The sequence below is a fragment of the Apteryx mantelli genome, chromosome 23 (assembly GCF_036417845.1).
Source record: "Apteryx mantelli isolate bAptMan1 chromosome 23, bAptMan1.hap1, whole genome shotgun sequence".
Classification (NCBI taxonomy): domain Eukaryota; kingdom Metazoa; phylum Chordata; class Aves; order Apterygiformes; family Apterygidae; genus Apteryx; species Apteryx mantelli.
This window is the reverse complement of record NC_090000.1, coordinates 3245627-3265229: the sequence shown is the minus strand read 5'-3', so window position 1 is coordinate 3265229 and position 19603 is coordinate 3245627. Positions and strand designations below refer to the sequence as shown.

Here is a 19603-nt window from a genome sequence, read left to right as displayed (position 1 = left end):
AAACGCCCAGGAAGTCGCCCAGCGCAAAGTGAGCAAGGGCACCAAGGGGACAGGGAGCCTCTTACGTGACTACAGCCCTGCTTCCACGGCAGTCCTTTTGCCTACAGTACCTTTCTCTTCCGTCTTCCTCCTCTTCTCTTCGTGCTCCCTCTTGACTCGCAGTTCCTCACGACTCCTCTTCTTTCTTCTCTGGAAGCTGGTGGAAAGCAAACCAGACACGCGCTCAGGACACAGAAGGACCAGCTCTGCCTGCCTGCCTGCCTGCAGGACAGAGGCACAGGGGGGAGCTCTCCACAGCTCCACCCAACAGGGCCCTCCCTCACCCTGACACCCAACACTACCCCTACCCCCCTACCCCCTACCCCCCCCCAGCTAAAACATCACAGATGAGCTCCTCTCGCCAAAGCCACGCTCGCTTGGCCACTCGCCGCACTGCCCTGAGCTCCCAGCTCCTCCCAAACGCCCGGGACGACCCTCCCTTCAGGAAGGTGCTGCGCGCAAGCCCCCAAGCCCTCCCGGGGGAAACCCCGGCTAAACTCACCAGCAGCCGCTGCCCCCCTCGACGGCCTCCAGCGGTCTTGATTGAAGCTGCCGCTGGGGTCAGAGGCGGGCACCCTGGGCAAATGGAGCTGGGCATGGAGAGCAGCGGCCCAGGACGCTTCACCCCTGCTTACAGGGGGCTGGGGCCACTGCCGGAACTGCTTAAGGCCAGGGGCCCCAGGGCACCAGCCACTCCCCGAGTTACGGGGCGGCCCGGGGCCCCGCGGCAAAGGGAGGCTCCTTTTCTCCCATTCAGGGGCACTCTGACCTGCGCCCCGCTAAGCGGGTGCTCGCCCCAAACCAGCTGCCACCTGAGCACAAAGGCTCCAGACCCGGGCCCCGATTACAGGGAGGTCCACGACACCCCGGCGGACAGAGAGCTCAGCCTTCCCCCACAGCCACAGGAATGACTCGCAGCAGCCAGGCAGCGGAGCACGCTGGCAAAGGCGGGGGCCGCCACCCTAGCCCTGACTACAGGGAGGGACGCCCTGCCCCACACAGCCCGGCCCCACGCCTCCGAAAGGCAGGGGCCCCAGACACCCGCCTCCTTACAGGCGGTCGCTCCAGCACCTCCCGCAGAGCGCGGGGGACGCGCACAGCCCTGCTTACAGGGCGCTCCCCGCAACGCTCAGCACTAGCCACGAGCCCCACGGAGCAGGAGCCTCTGACCTACGCCCCGGTTACGGGCTGGCCATCCTGGCTGCAGCACAACACCACGTCTTCAGGAGCCCGGGGGGCACCTCAAGCCCAGCTGCGGCGAGGTCGCCCCCAGAAAAAGCAGCCCCGGAGGCCGCACAGCGCCCTGCGGCACGACGCTTCCTCAACCTGGCCCCTTTAGCGGGCCGGGGAGGGGTCATTCCTGGTGGCTGGCTAAAGCAGCAGGCCGCAGGAGGGCAGGCCCCTCCGCCCTGCTTACAGGGGGGCCAAGCTGCTCCTGGGGACAAAGGGCTCCACAGCTCGTGACGCACACCCTCGCTACAGGGCCGTCACGCTGGCCACGTAGCCAGCAGGACAGGCAGCCACGCGGGCAGAGACCTGGGCCCCGACTACAGGCACGTCCCATTGCCCACACCGTTACCGAGTGGCTTGGCTCTGCCCGTGGAAGGAAGGGGCAAGCCCGAGCTCTCCCCCTCCTCAAATCTGGGCCTGAGAGAGGACCCCTCTGTTGCTGCACAGAGCTCTTCTTTCAGTCCTGGGAAGCTGAAGCTAATACGCTGCAGCGCTTTTTACAGAGGCCTAAAGGACAAGCTCGCTCACGGGTTCACTCACTCCGACGAGGACAAGACACAAGGACAAAGACAAGAGGAAGGAGACACGGACAACAGACAGGGACAAACATGACTTTCCAGGAGAGAAAGCGAGCCCAGGGCAGCCAGTGCCAGGGGACCAATCCGTACCCAGGAGCGGGAGGAGAGCCTCAGGCCTGCCCCCGCGCTGCATGGAGGCCAGAGCCCTCAACATGCCAAGGGGCTTCACGTGTTGCCAAAGGGCAAATGCTGTGACACACCCCGAGTACAGGGGGTCACGCTGGCCAGGCTGCCAGCGGGCGGAAAGCCGCGGGGGGCAAAGAGCCCTGCCCTGCTTACAGGGCGGGCACGGGGTCCGGTGAGCTCCCTCTCCCCCTCAGGTGCGGAGAAAGGGACTCGCACCCTCCTTACAGGGTTGTCCCTCTCTCCAGGCAGCCAAGGAGCAACACGGCAAAAGGCCAACTAAAGCAAAGACCCGAGCCCTGCTTACAGGGAGGTCGCCCAGCGCAAAGTGAGCAAGGGCACCACGGTGCCAGCCATGCTCTTACGTGACCGCTGCCCTGCTTCCAGGGTGGTCCCTTTGCCCAGAGTGCCTTTCTCCTCCCTCCTCTTCCGTCTTCCTCCTCTTCTCTTCGTGCTCCCTCTTGACTCGCAGTTCCTCACGACTCCTCTTCTTTCTTCCCCGGGAGCTGGTCGAAAGCAAACCAGACACGCGCTCAGGACACAGAAGGACCAGCTCTGCCTGCCTGCCTGCCTGCAGGACAGAGGCACAGGGGGGAGCTCTCCACAGCTCCACCCAACAGGGCCCTCCCTCACCCTGACACCCAACACTACCCCTACCCCCCTACCCCCTACCCCCCCCCAGCTAAAACATCACAGATGAGCTCCTCTCGCCAAAGCCACGCTCGCTTGGCCACTCGCCGCACTGCCCTGAGCTCCCAGCTCCTCCCAAACGCCCGGGACGACCCTCCCTTCAGGAAGGTGCTGCGCGCAAGCCCCCAAGCCCTCCCGGGGGAAACCCCGGCTAAACTCACCAGCAGCCGCTGCCCCCTCGACGGCCTCCAGCGGTCTTGATTGAAGCTGCCGCTGGGGTCAGAGGCGGGCACCCTGGGCAAATGGAGCTGGGCATGGAGAGCAGCGGCCCAGGACGCTTCACCCCTGCTTACAGGGGGCTGGGGCCACTGCCGGAACTGCTTAAGGCCAGGGGCCCCAGGGCACCAGCCACTCCCCGAGTTACGGGGCGGCCCGGGGCCCCGCGGCAAAGGGAGGCTCCTTTTCTCCCATTCAGGGGCACTCTGACCTGCGCCCCGCTAAGCGGGTGCTCGCCCCAAACCAGCTGCCACCTGAGCACAAAGGCTCCAGACCCGGGCCCCGATTACAGGGAGGTCCACGACACCCCGGCGGACAGAGAGCTCAGCCTTCCCCCACAGCCACAGGAATGACTCGCAGCAGCCAGGCAGCGGAGCACGCTGGCAAAGGCGGGGGCCGCCACCCTAGCCCTGACTACAGGGAGGGACGCCCTGCCCCACACAGCCCGGCCCCACGCCTCCGAAAGGCAGGGGCCCCAGACACCCGCCTCCTTACAGGCGGTCGCTCCAGCACCTCCCGCAGAGCGCGGGGGACGCGCACAGCCCTGCTTACAGGGCGCTCCCCGCAACGCTCAGCACTAGCCACGAGCCCCACGGAGCAGGAGCCTCTGACCTACGCCCCGGTTACGGGCTGGCCATCCTGGCTGCAGCACAACACCACGTCTTCAGGAGCCCGGGGGGCACCTCAAGCCCAGCTGCGGCGAGGTCGCCCCCAGAAAAAGCAGCCCCGGAGGCCGCACAGCGCCCTGCGGCACGACGCTTCCTCAACCTGGCCCCTTTAGCGGGCCGGGGAGGGGTCATTCCTGGTGGCTGGCTAAAGCAGCAGGCCGCAGGAGGGCAGGCCCCTCCGCCCTGCTTACAGGGGGGCCAAGCTGCTCCTGGGGACAAAGGGCTCCACAGCTCGTGACGCACACCCTCGCTACAGGGCCGTCACGCTGGCCACGTAGCCAGCAGGACAGGCAGCCACGCGGGCAGAGACCTGGGCCCCGACTACAGGCACGTCCCATTGCCCACACCGTTACCGAGTGGCTTGGCTCTGCCCGTGGAAGGAAGGGGCAAGCCCGAGCTCTCCCCCTCCTCAAATCTGGGCCTGAGAGAGGACCCCTCTGTTGCTGCACAGAGCTCTTCTTTCAGTCCTGGGAAGCTGAAGCTAATACGCTGCAGCGCTTTTTACAGAGGCCTAAAGGACAAGCTCGCTCACGGGTTCACTCACTCCGACGAGGACAAGACACAAGGACAAAGACAAGAGGAAGGAGACACGGACAACAGACAGGGACAAACATGACTTTCCAGGAGAGAAAGCGAGCCCAGGGCAGCCAGTGCCAGGGGACCAATCCGTACCCAGGAGCGGGAGGAGAGCCTCAGGCCTGCCCCCGCGCTGCATGGAGGCCAGAGCCCTCAACATGCCAAGGGGCTTCACGTGTTGCCAAAGGGCAAATGCTGTGACACACCCCGAGTACAGGGGGTCACGCTGGCCAGGCTGCCAGCGGGCGGAAAGCCGCGGGGGGCAAAGAGCCCTGCCCTGCTTACAGGGCGGGCACGGGGTCCGGTGAGCTCCCTCTCCCCCTCAGGTGCGGAGAAAGGGACTCGCACCCTCCTTACAGGGTTGTCCCTCTCTCCAGGCAGCCAAGGAGCAACACGGCAAAAGGCCAACTAAAGCAAAGACCCGAGCCCTGCTTACAGGGAGGTCGCCCAGCGCAAAGTGAGCAAGGGCACCACGGTGCCAGCCATGCTCTTACGTGACCGCTGCCCTGCTTCCAGGGTGGTCCCTTTGCCCAGAGTGCCTTTCTCCTCCCTCCTCTTCCGTCTTCCTCCTCTTCTCTTCGTGCTCCCTCTTGACTCGCAGTTCCTCACGACTCCTCTTCTTTCTTCTCTGGAAGCTGGTCGAAAGCAAACCAGACACGCGCTCAGGACACAGAAGGACCAGCTCTGCCTGCCTGCCTGCCTGCAGGACAGAGGCACAGGGGGGAGCTCTCCACAGCTCCACCCAACAGGGCCCTCCCTCACCCTGACACCCAACACTACCCCTACCCCCCTACCCCCTACCCCCCCCAGCTAAAACATCACAGATGAGCTCCTCTCGCCAAAGCCACGCTCGCTTGGCCACTCGCCGCACTGCCCTGAGCTCCCAGCTCCTCCCAAACGCCCGGGACGACCCTCCCTTCAGGAAGGTGCTGCGCGCAAGCCCCCAAGCCCTCCCGGGGGAAACCCCGGCTAAACTCACCAGCAGCCGCTGCCCCCTCGACGGCCTCCAGCGGTCTTGATTGAAGCTGCCGCTGGGGTCAGAGGCGGGCACCCTGGGCAAATGGAGCTGGGCATGGAGAGCAGCGGCCCAGGACGCTTCACCCCTGCTTACAGGGGGCTGGGGCCACTGCCGGAACTGCTTAAGGCCAGGGGCCCCAGGGCACCAGCCACTCCCCGAGTTACGGGGCGGCCCGGGGCCCCGCGGCAAAGGGAGGCTCCTTTTCTCCCATTCAGGGGCACTCTGACCTGCGCCCCGCTAAGCGGGTGCTCGCCCCAAACCAGCTGCCACCTGAGCACAAAGGCTCCAGACCCGGGCCCCGATTACAGGGAGGTCCACGACACCCCGGCGGACAGAGAGCTCAGCCTTCCCCCACAGCCACAGGAATGACTCGCAGCAGCCAGGCAGCGGAGCACGCTGGCAAAGGCGGGGGCCGCCACCCTAGCCCTGACTACAGGGAGGGACGCCCTGCCCCACACAGCCCGGCCCCACGCCTCCGAAAGGCAGGGGCCCCAGACACCCGCCTCCTTACAGGCGGTCGCTCCAGCACCTCCCGCAGAGCGCGGGGGACGCGCACAGCCCTGCTTACAGGGCGCTCCCCGCAACGCTCAGCACTAGCCACGAGCCCCACGGAGCAGGAGCCTCTGACCTACGCCCCGGTTACGGGCTGGCCATCCTGGCTGCAGCACAACACCACGTCTTCAGGAGCCCGGGGGGCACCTCAAGCCCAGCTGCGGCGAGGTCGCCCCCAGAAAAAGCAGCCCCGGAGGCCGCACAGCGCCCTGCGGCACGACGCTTCCTCAACCTGGCCCCTTTAGCGGGCCGGGGAGGGGTCATTCCTGGTGGCTGGCTAAAGCAGCAGGCCGCAGGAGGGCAGGCCCCTCCGCCCTGCTTACAGGGGGGCCAAGCTGCTCCTGGGGACAAAGGGCTCCACAGCTCGTGACGCACACCCTCGCTACAGGGCCGTCACGCTGGCCACGTAGCCAGCAGGACAGGCAGCCACGCGGGCAGAGACCTGGGCCCCGACTACAGGCACGTCCCATTGCCCACACCGTTACCGAGTGGCTTGGCTCTGCCCGTGGAAGGAAGGGGCAAGCCCGAGCTCTCCCCCTCCTCAAATCTGGGCCTGAGAGAGGACCCCTCTGTTGCTGCACAGAGCTCTTCTTTCAGTCCTGGGAAGCTGAAGCTAATACGCTGCAGCGCTTTTTACAGAGGCCTAAAGGACAAGCTCGCTCACGGGTTCACTCACTCCGACGAGGACAAGACACAAGGACAAAGACAAGAGGAAGGAGACACGGACAACAGACAGGGACAAACATGACTTTCCAGGAGAGAAAGCGAGCCCAGGGCAGCCAGTGCCAGGGGACCAATCCGTACCCAGGAGCGGGAGGAGAGCCTCAGGCCTGCCCCCGCGCTGCATGGAGGCCAGAGCCCTCAACATGCCAAGGGGCTTCACGTGTTGCCAAAGGGCAAATGCTGTGACACACCCCGAGTACAGGGGGTCACGCTGGCCAGGCTGCCAGCGGGCGGAAAGCCGCGGGGGGCAAAGAGCCCTGCCCTGCTTACAGGGCGGGCACGGGGTCCGGTGAGCTCCCTCTCCCCCTCAGGTGCGGAGAAAGGGACTCGCACCCTCCTTACAGGGTTGTCCCTCTCTCCAGGCAGCCAAGGAGCAACACGGCAAAAGGCCAACTAAAGCAAAGACCCGAGCCCTGCTTACAGGGAGGTCGCCCAGCGCAAAGTGAGCAAGGGCACCACGGTGCCAGCCATGCTCTTACGTGACCGCTGCCCTGCTTCCAGGGTGGTCCCTTTGCCCAGAGTGCCTTTCTCCTCCCTCCTCTTCCGTCTTCCTCCTCTTCTCTTCGTGCTCCCTCTTGACTCGCAGTTCCTCACGACTCCTCTTCTTTCTTCTCTGGAAGCTGGTCGAAAGCAAACCAGACACGCGCTCAGGACACAGAAGGACCAGCTCTGCCTGCCTGCCTGCCTGCAGGACAGAGGCACAGGGGGGAGCTCTCCACAGCTCCACCCAACAGGGCCCTCCCTCACCCTGACACCCAACACTACCCCTACCCCCCTACCCCCTACCCCCCCCAGCTAAAACATCACAGATGAGCTCCTCTCGCCAAAGCCACGCTCGCTTGGCCACTCGCCGCACTGCCCTGAGCTCCCAGCTCCTCCCAAACGCCCGGGACGACCCTCCCTTCAGGAAGGTGCTGCGCGCAAGCCCCCAAGCCCTCCCGGGGGAAACCCCGGCTAAACTCACCAGCAGCCGCTGCCCCCTCGACGGCCTCCAGCGGTCTTGATTGAAGCTGCCGCTGGGGTCAGAGGCGGGCACCCTGGGCAAATGGAGCTGGGCATGGAGAGCAGCGGCCCAGGACGCTTCACCCCTGCTTACAGGGGGCTGGGGCCACTGCCGGAACTGCTTAAGGCCAGGGGCCCCAGGGCACCAGCCACTCCCCGAGTTACGGGGCGGCCCGGGGCCCCGCGGCAAAGGGAGGCTCCTTTTCTCCCATTCAGGGGCACTCTGACCTGCGCCCCGCTAAGCGGGTGCTCGCCCCAAACCAGCTGCCACCTGAGCACAAAGGCTCCAGACCCGGGCCCCGATTACAGGGAGGTCCACGACACCCCGGCGGACAGAGAGCTCAGCCTTCCCCCACAGCCACAGGAATGACTCGCAGCAGCCAGGCAGCGGAGCACGCTGGCAAAGGTGGGGGCCGCCACCCTAGCCCTGACTACAGGGAGGGACGCCCTGCCCCACACAGCCCGGCCCCACGCCTCCGAAAGGCAGGGGCCCCAGACACCCGCCTCCTTACAGGCGGTCGCTCCAGCACCTCCCGCAGAGCGCGGGGGACGCGCACAGCCCTGCTTACAGGGCGCTCCCCGCAACGCTCAGCACTAGCCACGAGCCCCACGGAGCAGGAGCCTCTGACCTACGCCCCGGTTACGGGCTGGCCATCCTGGCTGCAGCACAACACCACGTCTTCAGGAGCCCGGGGGGCACCTCAAGCCCAGCTGCGGCGAGGTCGCCCCCAGAAAAAGCAGCCCCGGAGGCCGCACAGCGCCCTGCGGCACGACGCTTCCTCAACCTGGCCCCTTTAGCGGGCCGGGGAGGGGTCATTCCTGGTGGCTGGCTAAAGCAGCAGGCCGCAGGAGGGCAGGCCCCTCCGCCCTGCTTACAGGGGGGCCAAGCTGCTCCTGGGGACAAAGGGCTCCACAGCTCGTGACGCACACCCTCGCTACAGGGCCGTCACGCTGGCCACGTAGCCAGCAGGACAGGCAGCCACGCGGGCAGAGACCTGGGCCCCGACTACAGGCACGTCCCATTGCCCACACCGTTACCGAGTGGCTTGGCTCTGCCCGTGGAAGGAAGGGGCAAGCCCGAGCTCTCCCCCTCCTCAAATCTGGGCCTGAGAGAGGACCCCTCTGTTGCTGCACAGAGCTCTTCTTTCAGTCCTGGGAAGCTGAAGCTAATACGCTGCAGCGCTTTTTACAGAGGCCTAAAGGACAAGCTCGCTCACGGGTTCACTCACTCCGACGAGGACAAGACACAAGGACAAAGACAAGAGGAAGGAGACACGGACAACAGACAGGGACAAACATGACTTTCCAGGAGAGAAAGCGAGCCCAGGGCAGCCAGTGCCAGGGGACCAATCCGTACCCAGGAGCGGGAGGAGAGCCTCAGGCCTGCCCCCGCGCTGCATGGAGGCCAGAGCCCTCAACATGCCAAGGGGCTTCACGTGTTGCCAAAGGGCAAATGCTGTGACACACCCCGAGTACAGGGGGTCACGCTGGCCAGGCTGCCAGCGGGCGGAAAGCCGCGGGGGGCAAAGAGCCCTGCCCTGCTTACAGGGCGGGCACGGGGTCCGGTGAGCTCCCTCTCCCCCTCAGGTGCGGAGAAAGGGACTCGCACCCTCCTTACAGGGTTGTCCCTCTCTCCAGGCAGCCAAGGAGCAACACGGCAAAAGGCCAACTAAAGCAAAGACCCGAGCCCTGCTTACAGGGAGGTCGCCCAGCGCAAAGTGAGCAAGGGCACCACGGTGCCAGCCATGCTCTTACGTGACCGCTGCCCTGCTTCCAGGGTGGTCCCTTTGCCCAGAGTGCCTTTCTCCTCCCTCCTCTTCCGTCTTCCTCCTCTTCTCTTCGTGCTCCCTCTTGACTCGCAGTTCCTCACGACTCCTCTTCTTTCTTCTCTGGAAGCTGGTCGAAAGCAAACCAGACACACGCTCAGGACACAGAAGGGCCAGCACCAAACCCCTACACTCAGGGAAGCACGGACTCTTCGAGCACCACTCCTGCAGCCAGCGCTGCATCCTCCCTGCATCTCGCAACAGGGATGAATGTGCTGCTGCCACCTCCGCCTCTTCCTTCTTCCCCACCATGTCTCCCTTACAGCAGGAAACCCCTGGCTAAACTCACCAGCATCTGCTGCTCCTCTGCCTTCCTCCAGCAGAAAAGGTGTCCATGAAGTTTCACTGAAGCTCCGGCTGCAGAGCTCTAAATAAAGGAAAACACCATGACTCAGCTTTTAAAATATATCCATTGCTATGAAGATGCTTTCTATTTCTCCCACCACTTGGAAATCCTGCTCCATGACCCTCCCTTCATCCCTATGGCATCTTAGTACCAGGAGCAAAAAAGCACCACAGAAACCAAGACCTGATGAAAGCTGCATCCTTTCTGCTATATCTAAAATCTTGAAACATCATATTGTCCCTCATGGGATACCATGTTTCTTCTCTTCTCTTTCCACCCCAATGACCTCAGCTTTTCCCTTCAGAGATACCATAGACTTTCCTGCTTAAACATTTGTGCTGTCCTCAAGCAACCTCAACTTCACCATGACTCCCTCACACCTCCTGACATACCTACGCACTGCCAAGACCTCTGATGCTTGCTCAGAGGTACCTCGGTCTTTTCCCTCTAAAATCATGTCACTGTCCCCTCGGATGTACCTCAGTGAGTCCCACCAGAATGTTGCCACAGTCTCCCCCAAAGTACCTCCCTCAGATTTTGCACTCCAAAATGCTCGCCCTGTCCCCTCGGTGGTACCTCAACTTCTCCCTCCAAAATGCCTGCCATCTTGCCTCCAAGGTACCTCAACTTTTCCCTCAAAAACACCGGCTCTGTCCCTTCCAGCTACCTCAGCCTTGCCCTGCAAAAGGGCTCACTGCCCCCTCTGAGGTACTATAGCTTTCACCACCAAAATGCCAGCCCGATTCCCTCTGAAGCACCTTGACCTTTCCCTCCAAAATGGCCACCCTGTCCCCTAAAAAAAGCTACCCCAGGTTTCCCGCCAAAACCGTCACCTTGTTTTCTCTGAAGTACCTCCACTTTTGCCTCCAAAATGCCTGCCCTCTCTCCTCTAATTAGCTCAGCTTTTCCCTTCAATATGCTTGTCCTGTCCTCTCCTCTCAGCTACCTCAAACTTTCCTTCAAAATAAACTGGCTCTGTCCCTTCTCAGCAACCTCAGGCTTTCCCGCCAAAAACCTCGCCCTCTCCCCTCAGAAGTGATCTCAATTTTCCCTACAAAATGGCCGCCCTGTCCCATCTGAGATACCTCCGCCTTACCCTCCAAAATGCCCAACCTTTCCCCTCTCATCTCAGATTTTCCTCCAAAATGCCTGCCCTCTCCCCTCTGACCTACCCCAGCTTTTCCCTACAAAACACTCCCCTCCCCATCTCAATCTCACCTCACCTTTCCTACCAAAAAGTTCATCCTGTTCCCTCTACGTTATCTCACTATCGCCCCCCCAAAATCCTTGCCATGTTCCCTCAATGTTCCCACAGCTTTTCCCTCAAAAATTCTGGCTCTGTCCCCCTCACAGGTACCTCAGCTTTTCCCGCCAAAAACCTCGCCCTCTCTCCTCTCAATTTTACCTCAGAGTTTCCCTCAAAAATGCCTGCCCTCTCCCCTCTGACCTTCCCCAGCTTTTCCCTACAAAACACTCCCCTCCCCATCTCAATCTTACCTCAGCTTTCCCTCCAAAATGATCATTCCGTTCCCTCTATATTTTCTATCTCCCCCCAAAATACCAGTCATGTTCCCTCGAAGATACCTCAGCTTTCCCCACAAAAAAAACTCACCCTCTCCCCTCTAAAGTTACCTCAGATTTTCCTATCCAAAATGCTCCTCCTGTTCCCTCACAGGTACCTCAGCTTTTCCCGCCAAAAACCTCGCCCTCTCTCCTCTCAATTTTACCTCAGAGTTTACCTCAGAAATGCCTGCCCCCTCCACTCTGACCTACACCAGCTTTTCCCTACAAAACACTCACCACCCCATCTCAATCTCACCTCAGCTTTCCCTCCAAAAAGTTCATCCTGTTCCCTCTACGTTATCTCACTATCGCCCCCCAAAATCCTTGCCATGTTCCCTCAATGTTCCCACAGCTTTTCCCTCAAAAATTCTGGCTCTGTCCCCCTCACGGGTACCTCAGCTTTTCCCGCCAAAAACCTCGCCCTCTCTCCTCTCAATTTTACCTCAGAGTTTCCCTCAAAAATGCCTGCCCTCTCCCCTCTGACCTACCCCAGCTTTTCCCTACAAAACACTCCCCTCCCCATCTCAATCTTATCTCAGCTTTCCCTCCAAAATGATCATTCCGTTCCCTCTACATTAGCTCACTATCTCCCCCCAAAATACCAGTCATATTCCCTCGAAGATACCTCAGCTTTCCCCACAAAAAATCCTCGCCTCTCCCCTCTAAAGTTACCTCAGATTTTCCTATCCAAAATGCTCCTCCTGTTCCCTCACAGGTACCTCAGCTTTTCCCGCCAAAACCTTCGCCCTCTCTCCTCTCAATTTTACCTCAGGGTTTACCTCAGAAATGCCTGCCCTCTCCCCTCTGACCTACCCCAGCTTTTCCCTACAAAACACTCCCCTCCCCATCTCAATCTCACCTCAGCTTTCCTGTCAAAAAGCTCATCCTGTTTCCTCTACATTATCTCACTATCTCCCTCCAAAATCCTTGACCTGCTCCCTCAGCTTTTCCCTCAAAAATACTGGCTCTGTCCCCCTCACGGGTACCTCAGCTTTTCCCGCCAAAAACCTCGCCCTCTCTCCTCTCAATTTTACCTCAGAGTTTCCCTCAAAAATGCCTGCCCTCTCCCCTCTGACCTACCCCAGCTTTTCCCTACAAAACACTCCCCTCCCCCTCTCAATCTTATCTCAGCTTTCCCGTCAAAAAGCTCATCCTGATCCCTCTACATTAGCTCACCATCTCCCCCCAAAATACCAATCATGTTCCCTCGAAGTTACCTCAGCTTTTCCCACAAAAAACATCGCCTCTCCCCTCTAAAGTTACCTCAGATTTTCCTATCCACAACGATCCTCCTGTCCCCTCTCAGGTGCCTCACCTTTTCATGCCAAAACCCTCTCCCCTCTAAGTTACCTCAGATTTTCCCTCCAAAACGCTCACCCTCTCCCCTCTGAGCTACCCCAGCTTTTCCCTACAAAATCGTCGCCGCCCCAATGTCACCTCAACCTTCCTAGCAAGAAGCTCATCGTGTCTCCTCTACATTATCTCACTTTCTCCCTACAAAATACTTGCCATGTTCCCTCGATTTTACCTCAGCTTTTCCCTCAAAAAACTGACTCTGTCCCTTCGCCCCTGCCTCAGCCTTTCCCTCCAAAAGGCTCCTCCTGTCCCCTTGCAGGTACCTCAGCTTCTCCCGCCAAAATCCTCGCCCTCTCCCCTCAATTTTACCTCAGTTTTTACCTCAAAAATGCTCGCTCTCTTCAGCTTTTCCCTACAAAATTCTCACCTCCCCATCTCCATGTTACCTCAGCTTTCCTGTCAAAATGCTCATTGTGTCCCCTCTACGTTATCTCACTATCTCCCTCTAAAATCCTCATCATCTTCCTTCGATGGTACCTCAGCTGTTCCCTCAAAGCTATTGGCTCTCCCCTCTCAGCTACTTCTGCCTTTCCCTCCAAAAGGCTCCTCCTGACCCTTGGGTGGCACCTCAGCTTTTCCCCACAAAAGGCTCGCCTCTCCATCTCCATGTTACCTCACCTTTCCTGCCCAAAAGCTCAGAGTGTCCCCTCTACGTTATCTCACTATCTCCCTCTAAAATCCTCATCATCTTCCTTCCATGTTACCTCAGCTTTTCCCTCAGAAATTCTGGCTGTCCCTCTTCAGGTACCTCAGCCTTTCTCTCCCAAATGCTCACCCTCTCCCCTCTGAGGTACCTCAGCTCTTCCCGCCAAAATCCTCACCCTCTCCCCTCCAAGTTACCTCACATTTTACCTCAAAAATGCCTGCCCTCTCCCCTCTGACCTACCCCACTTTTTCCCCACAAAACCCTCGCCTCGCCATCTCAGTGTTCTCAGCTTTCCTTCCAAAAAGCTCAGTGTCCCCTCTACGTTATCTCACTACCTCCCTACGGAATACTCGCCATGTTCCCTCAGCTTTCCCCTCAAAAATTCTGGCTCTGTCCCTTTTCAGGTACCTCAGCCTTTCCCTCCAAAATGCTCCTCCTGTCCACTCTGAGGGGCCTTTGCCTTACCCTCCACAATGTTTGCCCTTTCCCACCTAATTTGTCTCTGTTTTTCCTTCCAAAACGCTCACACTGTCCCCGCTAAGATGTCTCACGTTGCTTGGTCGCCCGCCCTTAGGGGTCTCCTCAGTGTCCCCCCGCAATGCCCGCGCAAGCCCCCGACGACCCTCACTTTAGCCCGTGTCGCTGTGCGCTGGCTGCCGCAGCGCGGCGCAGCGACCGCGCCTGCCGCCACCGCCACCGCCCGCCCCTGACTGGAACTGCGCCACAGGCGGCGCGAGCCCGCCTTAAACAGGGGCCCGCCGCGCGCCGACCGTTGGCTGCGCCCGCAGCCCCGCCCCCACGGCGACCCGCGGCAGCCGCAGCCCCTCTCAGGGACTCCTCAGTTTTGCTACTTCGGCTAGATCCGTGAGAATAAGCAAAGAATACAGAGTACACGGTTTTATTTTTAAATCACATTTGGTGTTTCCGTAAAAAGAGAAATATGAAAAAAAATTCAGAAAACATATCCACAGCTACATCAAGAGCTGGAATTTCCCAAAGATATATTTAATACCGTTCAGTTAAGGGTAAGCCTGTAACAAGTAGTGGGTATTTCTCTGGCAGAAGCAGGCTTCATGCAGTGGTGCAAGGCACAGAGCTAATAACTCACCAGGAGCTATTTCTGGCCTTATTAATACCATGTACCTCTTCTGCTGAGGAAAACAAAGACTCCCTCTGCACTAGCAGTCAGATACAAGTAAGAGTCTGGTATTGTTTTTGCCAAAATATATGGAAAAAATGCAGAGTATTCACGTTTACAAGCCTCATTGGGACTGATCTGCCTTCCTGAGCTTCAAGTCTTCTACTCAGAAATCAGATACAGGTCTACCCTGAGAGAAAGCATCTTCTGCAGTGAATGCTAATGTGCTATGCTATTTATTTCTAATAAAGGTGCCACACCTTCCAGCCAAATGACATTGCAATAGTTGTCTGTGAAGGATGACGGGGCAGGTGACACGAGAGAGCAGGAAGTTCTGTCCACTTCCCTCAGCTTTGCACAGGGATCCCTTGTGACCTTTTTGCAAATACCGTACCTGCTAGCTGGTGCTGGTGAAGCGATTAAGGAAGGAGCACAGTCTGGGCTGGGATTAGGGAGTGCAAGAGAGAATGGGACTGGCATTTCGGCCCTTGATCGGGGTTTCAGTTGCTGAATCCAGAGTGTAATATTGGCTGCTGGGGGCTGCCAGTGTTATAGAGAAAGGAGTTGCTGGGTTTGGATAGCCTGGGCTTGTAACCGTGTTTCTCCTTCTTCTTCAGCTGCATAGCACTGAACCTCTGGGGGAACAGCATTTCAGGAGCCTGCAGAGCTGGGGGGTTTTAGCCAGGTGCTTAGCAGCCCCCCTGTGCTAACCAGTACAGCGAGCACCCCCCACTCACACATGGTAACCAGGGGCAGTCCTGCGCGATGCTGACTTCATTTCCATGCGACACTTGCACTTGCACCTCCCTTGTAGTGGACAATTTTTGACACTTCCACAGCCAGAAGTTCAAAGCCACCTTTCATCTAGAAACAGAATTAAAGCTTAGCCAGCAAGGGTTCCCCTTCTGCTCCCCCACTGAATAGTCTGCTTCTTTGAAATGCTGCTCACTTCCTCCCCACAACCCAGGTCCTCCCATCCCACAGAAACAAAGGAAGATTTTACTAACGAGCTGTACCGGTGGGCATCTCTTTTTGCCAGAGCAATTCTCTAGTTCAAGGCAGCTATACCAAGTCCACGAAAGACGGCTAAGACTAAGACCACTCAGTTGCACTGCTCTCCCCAGAGCAGCCCTTTTCCTTCCTTTCCTGCCGAGCGTATTTCCCTGCTGGATGCCTTCTGAGAGCACGGAGAGGTACCCGCTGGACGAGGGGAGGGAATATGCAAGTAAAGCAAAAGAAATAGGCCAGAGAAACCAACTCAGGGCATTGCCACCTCGGCGTCTCCCACCCCGCAGCGGTTCCGCGGCAGCTGCTCGGGAATGGGCGTCGGCATCGCCCCGAGAGCGGGGCCAGAGCCGCCTTCCTGCCCGAGCCGCTCCCGGGCCGCTCGGCCCCGGCACCGCGGCCCGTGCAGGGAGCCGAGCCGAGCCCAGCACGTCGCGGAGGCAGCCGCCGCGTCGCCGCTTCTCTTTCGAGCGCGGCCGTAAATCCTTAGGGGGCCCCGCTCCCAGTCCGGGCTCGGGGGCCGGGGGCCGGGGGCCGGGGCAGAGCCGAGCTGGGCCGGGCCGGGCGCCTCGCGCGGGCTCCGACCGCCGCCGCTTCCGATCCGCGCGACGCCGCCCCGCCCCCGGGGCGCCCCCACGGCGGCAAAGCCCCGCCCTGCCCCGCCCCTTCTCCCCGCCCAGCCTCCGCCCCCGTCGGAACAGCCACGCCTCCAGGAGGCACGGCCACGCCCCCGGTCCCCGCCCCCAGCGACACAGCACCGAACCCCTCCCTCAAGAAAGGAGGACCCCGCCGTCCCCGGGCCCCGCCTTCGAGTGGCAAAGCCACGCCCCCATCCACTGCTTCTGGTGGTGACGCCCCGCCTTCGGGTCCCGCCCTGGGCCCCGCCCCCGAGGAGAAGTCCCGCCCATTACCCCGCCTCCAGGTGGCAAAGCCCCGCCCCCGGGCCCGGCTGTAAATCCCTGCCCAGCAGCGCCGCCGCGCTCCCGCCCGAATCCCCTGCATTTTCCTAGTTACGTCTTCATCTATTTATTTCCAGTAACGTCACGTTGTTTCTATGCTTTTGCCAGCCGTCACTGCTGGAGAGAAGAGCCTCTAAAAAGGGTAGCTAGGCTTGTCTCATCTTCTGGTGTCCCCACCTAGCCCTGAACAGTAAGAGGGGTTTGCATTAAACCACCTGTTTCATTAGGAGGACAGCTTTGACGTGGAAACTCCTGGGGAGGGTTTTGGTGTCCCTTGGGTGAGTAAATTGGCATCTATTGCAATGCTGAAGAGGGACCTTACCGGCAGCAATCACTGCATTATGGACGGCAGCGCCTCGCTTGGGCACGGTAACCGCAGTGCCTTTTTCCATGGCGGTCTTGCGTGCAATGTGCTCATTTCAAGCTGTTTCATTTTCATGCTTGTAGTTACAGAGCAGGCAGTAATTGTCAGCTGCGCTGTTGTCCCCAAAGGGTGCCCTCAAAGCAAAACGGGTGCTGAAAGGCATGGTCTGCCTTTTGTTGAGTATGTTGATCCGCCAGGCCAAAATTGTAACAGGTACAAGAAAGGAAAGAGCCTGAGCTTGTTCAATTAGCCAGGTTTTACATAAAGCAGGAACAGCTCGGAAAGGCGACGAGGTCATGATGGTTGAGTTATTCTGAGCTGAAGTTTAAGGTTACTAACAGCAACGTCTGAATTAGACAGGCCATGCTGTCTTATGCTAAGCCTCTAACTAAGCTTTCCCAAAAGCTGCTTGTTATTGGTAACAAAGCTCTTTGGGCTCTTTCAGTAGAGAAAATTTTGTCAAAATGATACTTTCCGAGGACCACTGAGGACCATATCACACTGTTTTTGGGAAGCCCACAAGAACATGGGAGTTCCAGCCTTTTCTGTAACATCACCATGTGGTAAAACCCAGGTCCTTTAGGCACAGACATGTCCACTCTGCTTTGTCACCTTAGCCAAGCAGGATGGCTGCTGGCTACAAAACACGTCTGGCACCTCCTTCCACTCCTCTCGTTTTTGCTCCAGTGCTGAATCACGGAGGCTGTGCTGGTGCTGGCCAGCCGGACCGGAGCCCTGGTTGAGCACTGCGTTTTCCCTGTCAGGATCCCCACCATCAAGCCAGTTTTGGCTCCTTGGAAGTGCCCATCTTTGGTGCCCCAAGGGTGCAGGGAAGCCTGGGGAGGTCTCCACCTGAGCCGTTGCATTACAAGGCGAGAGGCTCACGCTGGGCCAAGGCTGGGGCTTGTTTCCTGCTCTGAATCGCATTAGGATGGAAAAAGTCCAACATAGCAGCATTGTCGGGAATTCGACTTGCTACATTGCACCACTGTTAGAAACAATCTTCTCCTGTGCTATAGCATAAATGAAGTGATTGCAGCGGTGTTTGCTGGAGGGCCTCTAGCTGCCACCTTGATGCTTGCGGTAATAACTCAGCAAGTATACTGAAGAGCGCTGGTGGGCACCTGGGTAACCCCTTGCAATGCAGCTCTAGGCTAATATTGCCTCATGCTGCAATCTGGTGTCCAGCACCTCCCCCACGAACAAAATACGCACTCTCCTGATAGCCAAAATGTGACAAAGGACCATATGCACAAAGAGTTGCAAAACCCCAGAAGGGGAAAACACCCCGAGGGATGTAACGCAGTGACATCGGACTGATTGCCCAAAGAAACCATGCTCCAGTTCCTGTAAGCGTGGCTAGTATCTGTGCTTCTGTAAGTATTCGTGTGCCTTGGTATTAACCCTAGCTCCTTATTACTGGACAGCTGGGTTTATTGTTGTTTTGACTGGAATCACGGTAATATTTATTTGCCTTTATTATTATTATGTATTTTCACAGTAAACTAATTAGCCTTAAATGGCTAGTCTCAGTGTTTGTTATCATATTGCAAACCAATATTGAAAATAAACTTTCCAAACACCCCTCCACTGCTACAATCAACATTTTTTTCTTTGCTCTTGGTTTCTAACCTTTTACCCACAGCTTCAGGTTCCCCGTTACAAAAGCCCAGTGATTCTTTTTGGCTGTGCTCTCCTTATCAGTCGTGCCTCTCCTAGAGGTTGGTGTTTCAAATCAGAGGTTTGGCCTGGGTTAAAAAAAGGAAGGAATTTCTCCAGTATGTGTTTTTCCGCAGAGAAACTGATGCACAGAGCTGTGGGATGACTCATTTCCTATCTCCGAAAGAGACCACAGAAGAGATGGGCATGGGGCATTGGGGCCTCCTGGGTCTACAGCAAAAGCTCATGCGGACAAGGCTCTCCATCCTCCTTAGCGAACAGAAGCAGACAACAGCGGGTAAGAAGCTGCCTGGGGAAGGCTTCAACATCTCCCTCCGCTCCACACAGCTTGTCCCTATGGACTGCGAGGAACCGCCGAATGACTAGATGCAGCCTAGGTCCAGCCGCATCGCCGGCTGCGGCCGCGGGGACGGCGGTGCCGGCGGCTTGGCGCTGGGGAGGAGGGCAGCGCCGAGGGCAGGGCTTGCCGGCCCCAGGCTTTGGCGGGTGGCGTGGTCCCCCGCTTCGCCCAGGCACGCCGGCAGGGCAGCCCCGGGGCACGCGGGGCGGCCGGTGTCGGCTGAGGAGGAGGAGGCAGGGCGCCGGGGCGCCTCCTGCTCGCTCAGCCCGGGCGCACGCTCCCGTTGTCCCCGCTGACAATGGGGCAGATGAGCCAGCGCTGGAGCCGATGACACAAGCCCAAGTGCGGCAGCAGCTGGCGGGCTGCTAAAGGGCAGCACTGTGTGCGCTCTAGCCTGGTGCGCGCAGCTAGGGCAGGAGCCAGGCCTGGGCATCCCTCTCCCACCAGTCCTCCAGGGATCCGAGCTCTTGCCTGTGCCTGAAAGGGAGAAACTTTCCTGCCTTTCTTTAACCCCCCTCTTTTCAGAGCGAGGAGGTTCCTGGCTGGCCTGGAGCGCAGGGTACCCCTGCATCCCCGCTCCCCTCCTCTGGAAACGTCCACAGGAACCTGCATGGTGAGAGTTAACCATCCTGGCCTGGTGGTTTCTTCATAAATAAGCAATGCTCATAAACTGCCTCCATTTCTGAAGGCCCAGCAGGCAGGAGGAGTTAATGCAGGGAAGCCATTTCCATCTTCTGCAGCTTGCATTATTCATCTCTCCAGCACCGAGGGCCAGGAACAGGGAGGGGAAAGCGAGGCTGGGAGTGGTGGATGGGCAGAGGCAGCGCTGCGCTTTGAGACCTTTCTTTGGCCAGCACCCTCCTAGGAGGCCCCTAGGAGCTTCCCCTCTCCCACACCCGTAAACCCCCCAAAACAAGGGAGTCTAAACAAGGGTCGCTCGGGGGTCAGCTGCCCATCCAGGACTG

General features: G+C 59.2%; 1 long non-coding RNA gene across 1 annotated transcript; it reads right to left on the bottom strand.

Moving 5' to 3' along the window:
• Positions 1-564: 564 nt before the first annotated feature.
• On the bottom strand, positions 565-7813 carry LOC136994048 (uncharacterized). The gene is made up of 4 exons (XR_010886274.1): positions 7378-7813; positions 5100-7033; positions 2822-4755; positions 565-2476 (listed from the first exon to the last, which is right to left on the bottom strand). It is a non-coding gene; the product is annotated as an uncharacterized lncRNA (long non-coding RNA).
• Between the last annotated feature and the right edge of the window lie 11790 nt (positions 7814-19603).